The sequence below is a fragment of the Lactuca serriola genome, chromosome 2 (assembly GCF_051521515.1).
Source record: "Lactuca serriola cultivar US96UC23 chromosome 2, Lser_US96UC23_V15, whole genome shotgun sequence".
Lineage (NCBI taxonomy): Eukaryota > Viridiplantae > Streptophyta > Magnoliopsida > Asterales > Asteraceae > Lactuca > Lactuca serriola.
The window spans coordinates 126,056,695-126,065,574 of record NC_136409.1 but is presented as its reverse complement, the minus strand read 5'-3'; positions in this window follow the sequence as shown (position 1 = coordinate 126,065,574).

Genomic DNA, 8,880 nt, shown 5'->3' with positions numbered 1-8,880 from the left:
CAGATTTTGGCGTTCTTTTTATCGAACTTCTCGGTTTAACGAATACTACAACTTTCATTTAGATTACTAAGGCTAAAAAGTATTTTATCAAAAACTCACTTTTTACGTCATTCGGCGTCGTGCCGGTTTTATCGCGGATCTTCTATTGGTCATAACTTCTTTGTTATAACTCGGATTTTGACGAGGTTTTCGCCTAAATGTTTCTAACGAGATTATCTACAACTTTCAATAATAAAATTTTACTTATTTCAAATTTTATATTTTCGCTAAATTTTCATTATTTGTCTATTAATTGGAATCTCATAAGACTTCCAATATTTTATGAGTGATTCTAAACATAGTTTTACTTCATTTCTAGTAAAAACTAGCTATGAGAACTCAACACTCAATTTTATTAACTTTTAATAATAACAATACACAACTTCAGAACGTGTATGATACACAATTTTCATCAAATACATATCAAATTTAATTCCGGAACGGGTATCCTGGAATTAGGATATGATATGGTATTCTTATTTGCAGGAGATGCAAGCTGAAAATTAGGGATGATATGAAGGAGCATAGTGTAATGATTTACTATTCCAAGACTCCAATCATTTATAAAGTGTTTCAGTTAAAATGTATTTTAGGGCTTGGAATACTACTATAGGTGACATGGGATATGCTCTGAGTAGATTGGAGATTGACCCTGACTTTTCAGACAGCGAGTCATCTCCTTGGAGATGATAATGACACTTCTCAACCTTCATCAGAGAACAATTTGGAGCATGAAGTTGCTCAGCTTATAAAGCTGAGATCAGCACCCCATAAAGGGTTGAAACAAGTTCTTCCACGTAGACCTGAATTTCCAGTTTCTCCGGTGAAGATGTTAGCTGGTAGAAAATGGAGTTACTCTGGTAGAGGGAGGTTCATTGCAGCCGCTCGATGTCATCTTCTAAATAAATACTTGCCTGTTAAAGGTCCTTCTATAGTTGACCAGTTGACCACCTGGGCTTATGTCTCACAGTTTTCAGATGACGGTTCCCTTTTTGTTGCTGCATTTCAGGTATTCTTGTTTGTTTGTTGACCTATCATCCAAGTTATAACAAATCAAAATATGAATTTTATTGCCTCACTAAAATTTTTAAGGTCTTTCATCCTTTACTGGATTATGATACTCATGTTCCAAGTATTTGGATTTCAAGGGTAAACAATGTGTGCTTTGCTGATGAAGCCAACCAGCTAATATATTATGGGAGTGACGATAATTTGTGTAAGGTAATAAGAAACAGTTGTTTGCAGTTGGAAATCCTTTTTTTAATTTTTTTTTTATTAATGGATGGGGAAATAGTGATATAAGATGGATTTTATTTATATATAGGTTTGGGACAGAAGATGCTTGAGATCAAAAGGAAAACCTGCTGGAATCCTAATGGGGCATCTGGAAGGAATTACATTTTTTGAAAGCCATGGAGATGGTCGGTATTTCATTTTTTATATATTCTGTTAGAATTAAATGGTAATTGCACTTTAGATTATATGATTGGATTAGACCTTTTTTTGTTTTTTTTTCTTTTTTTGTAATAGATGTTTGTCACACCCCAAAACCAAGAACGGCAGAAATGTTCTGGGGCGGAGGACGTCATGTACAGTATCACAACAATGAAAAGTAGTAAACAAGCAACAACATCATCCATTGCATTAACAATATAATTTTAATACAAGTGTTCTGTCAAATTATAATAGACGCTAAAGTATAAACAAAATGAAAGATGAGTCTTGATCGAGCTCCATCTTCTCTAAACCTTGCATCGGTACCTATCTATCGTTGACCAGAGGATACAAGTTATTTTGAAAGAGAGTATCAGCTTTAAAGCTGGTGAGATCATAAGTATTTTAGTGTCTTAATTTGTATGTAAGTATTTGTATGTATATGAATTGTAAGTATTGAAAATGTATATGTATTATAAGTATTGAAACTGTATATGAATTGTAAGTATTGAAAATGTATATGAATTGTAAGTATTGAAAATGTTTGAAAAACAACTGTAAACGTTTGGAAAACCATAGAAATCCCTATGATTCCTACTATTATAAAAGGGAGTCTTCTACCAAGAATTAACTGTTCTAAATGTAGCCTTCTACCAAGGCATCTAGTGTCTGTGTGTGTGTCTCTTGTGAGAGTGTGTATTTTCCCAAATCTGACTATCATTAACCAAAAATATAGTTTCTACATTACCATGCGTCGTGTGAATGTTCACGAAGTGAATGTAATGGGAAAATGAAATAGTACTATGGTGTAGTGTCGAACTACAACCGTACCAATTACCTCAAGTCTAGGGTAATTCTTCTAAGTACTGTAGTATTCGTAATAAATAACTACATCGGTACTCCTATTGCCTTATTTGAGGGATAAGGTATAATGTGATGGCTAGATCCTAGGCTAGACGCCCCCTATCAAATGGATTTTGAGACCTTTACACGCCCATGCATATATGCACACCGTGACACATCCACATTACTATGATCATGTATACCCGATATAACTATCACAATTGTGTTGTGATTCATCGGTATAGTTAGATCCTGAACTTGTTCCATGCTATAGCACCTAGTGATGTCTTTCTTATCATCATGTATGTAAACGTACTCATGTAAGTGTAATCATGTAAATGTACTCATGAAGATGTACTCATGTAGATGTATCTATGTAGATGTACTCATGTAAGTGTATATATGTAAACGTATTCATGTAAATGTACTCATGTAGATGTAATCATGTAAACGTATCTATGTAATAGTATAGTAATGTACTGTAATGCTCTACGTGTGCTAGCTGTAATGTATGTTCTCTCTATCTAGCAAGTATTGACTCATGAATGAACTGACTCATTGTATGATATCGCGTTCTAGTAATAGTTCTAGTATCTTCCTAAACTACCTATATGGTAGCTTACTAGTAATGTAACTGGTACGTATGAACATGGATGTATACCCTTGCTACCCAAGGGCATTGGATGAACTGGAAGGACCTTTATGACTATATATGTACATATGATATATAACTAATATTTAAACAACCTTCGGCCGGATACCGGATGTCCCACCAGACAACATCTCAAGCACGAAAAATAAATAGGGTGGATAGCCTTCCTAAGTCTTTTAAACATTTCTTATATATCTATACATATATAGGCATGCAATTGATAATATAAAAGCATAAAATAAGTTTTGTAAAACCTTTGAACATAATTATTATCTAAGAAAATATCGACTTGATGTCAATCTATAAAACGGTTTAAAGGCATGGGTTTGATAAAACAGTTTAAGTATAAAGAAGCATTTGTTTGAAACACAATTGTAAATGAGTTTGAATGAAACATATAGAGTAAAATGTACAGTTTAATAAGGAGTTTTAAACATAATAAGTGTTTATGAAAAACATTTGAAGGAAACTGTTTGGTAAAACGGCTAATGAGTAGCCAATCATTTGAATGCTGCTTATTAATCACATATGATTGATATAATAACTAGCATGATTCTACTTGTATCCCCCCCATAAAGTATTTAAAAACATTTAAAACATTGATTAAGGGGTATGAACTCACCTGTTGTGGGTGATACGGATGAACTGAAGAAGTAGGACTGCTAGGTGTCAAGTGAAGACTTTAGACACACAAAATGATCCTAATTACATATGAAGACATATGTATATAAACAATTAGTGATTATAACACTAATTAAACATGTATAAACATCCTAATGCGAGGAAAACACTTTGGTCGAGTGCTAGGAGGCTAATGGGTTGCAACAAAGGAGTGCAAGACCTCATACGGGAGTTTATGGTCCAAAGACCATGTGTGTTGGAGTTTACGGCCCAGGGGAGTAAACTCATGGCCGTAAACTCTCTATTGGGTCACTAAATGAAGCTCAAAGCTATTACAACTTAAGTGGTGAAGTGCTTCAATGCTTAAACAAGTGTTTGGGTGGGTTTAAGGCCCTAAAACGGCCTTGCTTAATGTTCACGGCCTTGGGACCAAACCCCTTGAAGATTACGGCCGTAATCTCCCTTGTGAGGGTGTTTTTGGTGTTTTCAAGTCCCTAATTTAACTAAGAATAAATCAAGGCAATTGTCCAAGGCTTTAGGAGTGATTAAAGCACCTTTTGGCCCTATTGTTTGGAGTTCACGGCCCTGGAACTTCTTGGGTCATGAACACCTTACTCTTGGTGTTCTAATGGTGTTTGCTAGTCCTAAACTCATTAGGCTACATGTCTAAACTAGTCTCTTGGCTTAAGGAAGGCTTTTAGGGTGTTTTGGCACCTAAAAATGGAGTTCACGGCCCAAGAACATCCTTGGCCGCGAACTTACTTCTAGCCTTTGTTTCTTAATGATTATGTGGTCTAAACATGTCATGGTAGTTTCTAGGTTGAGTTCCAAGGCTTGGAGGGCCATTGGGCACACTTTGGCCCTTATCAAAGAGTTTACTCCCCAAGGTGTTCTTAGGCGGTAAACTCTCAGATCTTAGTGTTTTCCTATGATTTCTAGTGTATTAAGCATATAAGAAGCTTTAAAACAACATTAGATAGAAGTACTCACTTTTTGGAATGAAAGTCCGAAGATCCTTGAGAGAGAATTCAGCTTTTCTCTAGTTGGAAATGTAACTAATGAATAAATATGGTTCAGAATCCTATATATAGTCCTGGGATTTTTGACAGAAAATATTTTATTCACGAAATGAATTCTAATATCATAGGGTTTTGAAATAACAGTGTTGCACAAAACCCTAGTGCATCCACTCTCTTGATATCTCCTTAAGTGTAAATCCTGAAATACTCAAACTTATACCTAGAAGTCTGGAAATTCACTGTAACTGTTCTAACTTCTATTGACTTGATATGGTTTGTAAAGAATGGAAATTTCGGGTTGTCACATCATCCCCATGTTAAAGGAAATTTCGTCCTGAAACTAGAATTTAGGTAAGGAAGTAGGCATGAATTATCAAGTCATGAGGTGGAAACTTCCTAATCGATTGGTTCTCGCGCTCCTAAGTGAAATCGGGTCCTCGGTTGGTATCCCAACGAACCTTCACTAATGGGCAACGGCGTTGCTTCGTCCACTTGACCTCTCGGTCGAGGGTCACTACGGTTCTAATACGAAGGCGAGGATCTCGTTAATCTCGATGTTGTCGAGTGGGCTTACGAGAGTCCTAACGGAAAGTTACGGTTTCAAGATCGAGACGCGAAGAGTAAAATGTACGTTACTGAGTTCGCGGAGTAGGTCTAGTTTGTGGGATACAGGACCGATTCCAGTAAGAATCCCGGAGGTCCTGACTATCTTGGATTTAGCTTTCCACGCTTTACGTACTGCATTAAGCCATTCCTAGAGTGAGTTTTCCTAAAGAACTTGGTCTCTCACTTGGAATCTCTAATGTTTCTTTTTCTTGTTTAACTTCCCAGACAAGGTCCACCCCCTGCTGGGTCAAAGTCGTAAAGGTTTCTATGATTTGCGAGGAGTTCTGGATGAACTGCGACAGTAGATCCATAAGACCTAGAATTTGACGAATGTCTGTCGGCGTCTCTGGTGTCGACAAATTCTCAACGGTTTTGACAAATTGTAAGAGTACTCAAAATTTCCCACATCACTAATAGTGTGTCATAGAAATTTGACTCTTCAATTTCAAAACTCGTGCTTAGAGAACTTCGTGAAAGTTCCTCCGAGAGTAATGTTTCTATGGGTTCCTTCTTACTACGAGGGTAGATAAGTAAGTCATTACATGGAGAAATGACGAACTGATCCAAGTAAGAAAGACGTACCCTACTCATTTAGCTCATGAATACTATGGGTGTATTGTTCCTATCCGAAGGGTATCACTACAGACTCAAAGTGTCCGCATCGAGTTCGGAAGATAGTCTTCCAGACATCCTTCCCTAACACTCGAACTGGTGATATTCAGATCTCAGATCCATTTCCGAAAGTAATTCTTTCCTTGCGTTTGCTCAACCGCTTCATCTATGCGAGGCAAAGACAACGATTTCTAATGAAAAATCTTGACGGAGTCCTCGATATCTGAGGTACATACGATGCAATCCGTTGACCTCTGGAAGAATAAGACCGGGGCTCTCTAGGGTGAGAAGCCTAGTCTTACAATTCTATTTTTGTGTAGTTCGCTAAGTTGTACGGGCTGTTCTGGTATCTCCGTAGGTGTTTAGACTATAGGGCGATCTGTTTACAGGAGTCATACTGGGTTCTAGGTTTGTTCACATGACGATGCGATTACTCGTAGGCTTGGGCAGTTCTCTGTCCTGGAATTCATATTAGAATTCATACATGGTTTCACAATCACAACTCGTGTATACGAGTCGTATATAATTAAGTTTGAAAGGTAGTCGAATAACTGATTCTTCTTTAAGCTCACATCCCATCGAGGAAAAAGAAGTTAAAGTGGAATCATCAATTCTAAACCTGTAGAACCTTGATTATATATCACTCTTATGTATACATTCCTCAATGATAGATCAACCGCATGAATCCTTGGATTAAACTTGACGTACTGCACGAGTGGTACTTCGGGGATTTCTTCGGAAAAGAGAAGAACTATGAGGTACTCCACACATGAGTACTTCGGTGTTCTGAAATGACAGTTTCGCTAAAAAGACGTTTACTGATAAGGAGATGTACGTATGAAGCTGTTTTTGTGAGGACCAAACTGAATCAAGTCGTATGATAATGTCGGAATCATACTGAAACTTAAAGACATTAGATTTGAGCATAAGACGTTTACAGAAAAAACACAACCGTGCAACCATCAACAGAGTTACAATACTTTAGACTTACAACAAGACCATTGCTGCGAATGAGGTATACTATAAAAGACAAGTATATGCAGCATGAGGATCCTTATACCGACAGGATCTCGCAAAAAGGTAAGACTCTAGTTACACTAGTTCTGGATAGTTTATAAGTCTGTTACAACAACACGCCTACGTTACATTAATGCAGGTCCGACGTAGTTTCTCCTGCAGTTATGATCCTGAGAATCTTCCTATCAGCACCCGAGTTCTTAGCTATCGGGTAATCCTTCTTGAGGTGTCCAATTTCACCGCATTGGTGACATATCTGGACATCACCAACGTTGGTGGTGGAAGTGAGGTGTTTAGCCAGTGTTATGTGGACATGAGTGCCTTCCTTATTACTCCACCTTGGAAATTGCTTCCTAAAGCGTTCGGCTTTATCACTACTTTTGTGGCTAGGGTTGGTCCCGATGATAGGAACTTGAGTGATGGGTCGTGTCGGTGCTCCACAGCTACGAGCATGGTGCCCTATTTTTAGGCAATTGCAACATTGCATCTCATGGCAAGCCCCATGATGATGGGAACTACACCTATCACACTTCGGGAGTTTTCCCTCTTATGGACTGCTCGGTACGGGGATGGCAGGGGTTTCCACTTGCTGCTATTGCATGGCCAGCCTTTGGGATTTCTTGCGTTCTTTCTGGGCTTGACGCTTTCGTTTCTTGTTCTCTGTCCTTCGGCTTTGCGAGCCTGTGACTGTTACCGTTTGACGACTTCCTGGATGGATACTACGATCGGAATCTTCAACCCCATCATCAGTATTGATTGTGCTGATAGGGCTACAGTGCGCAAGTACAGCGGTTATGGCAGCCATCACGACAGCTGTAACTGCGGTTTAGAAGGTAGTGGCGTCCATAGGAAAGATAGAGGTTTCGTTGTTCGACTGATTGCTTCCGGATGACAACATGATTATTTAACACGAAAGATAAGGATTTTGTGAGCGATTCTGGCTGACCCTAGATGTACTTCGATTGCTCAATCAAAGAGTAAGATTATGTTCTCGAAAGTTTGACCTACATCCCTATGATGCAGTCCTAGTACGGATTGGAGGTATGTTCGCGAAGGTTTGACCTATATCCCTATGATGCAGTCCTAGTAATGGGTAGAAGTAAGTTCGTAGAATGGTCTCAAGACGTTTGTCGTTCAAGCCGAGGTATCGATGGTTGGTGAATAACATGATCCAACCACTGAAAGAGACTTGGAAATGTGTCCGGAGTTAAATTACTATAGTCCAATGACTTAACTAAAGCATGTTTCAGATAGACTCCAATGAAAGTATAATAAGAGTACTTGAATGAAGAAGGACACGGAAGTTAGCCGACTGTCAATATCTTTGGCATTCATGACGTACAAGTTCGGGAAAATGACCTTGCAAAAGGTCTTACATCATATCTAGAGAAGATAGTTCTTGACAACATAAAGAACTAACCAAAAGTACTTACAGTACAAAATAGTTTCATAGAAAATGCCACATCGGGCAAAGACAGAAAACGATTCCTTTTAATAAGGAAAATAAAGTAAGGCATCTACTACTGGCGATGGTCATCCCTCTGGTGAACTCTCAGTTCAGCCAGTTGACGTTCCACATCAAGTAGGTGTCTTTCGTACACCCTCTGGCGTACTCAGAGCTCTATGACTTCGGCTCGTGATTCCGCCAGTGCTTGCAGCAGGGTTTCATGGTTTCTCTCTGATCTCTCACGAGCATCTTCTAGACGAATGGTGTGGAGGGTATGCATTCTCGCATCGGCGACAACTTCGGTGATCTGATGTAGGGTTGTCCTGCCTTAAATCTCATTTTGGGCCACTCTGCGGACCAAGATTGGCAAGATTCTGTCTGCTGAGCCCCCATTGCTCAGGTCATAAAATCTTTGGTCACCATTAAATGGCATGGGCTGATCTTGTCCTTGGCTCCATGTTTCCAAGCATTCCACCCACTCAGGCGTCGGGCCATGAAAAGTCGGACGAGGGTTAGGAATTGGAATGGGAGTTGCCTGGAGTAGGTTCTCAACCTTTGGTTCGGAGTTAGCATCGTCCGAAAGGTTTTCA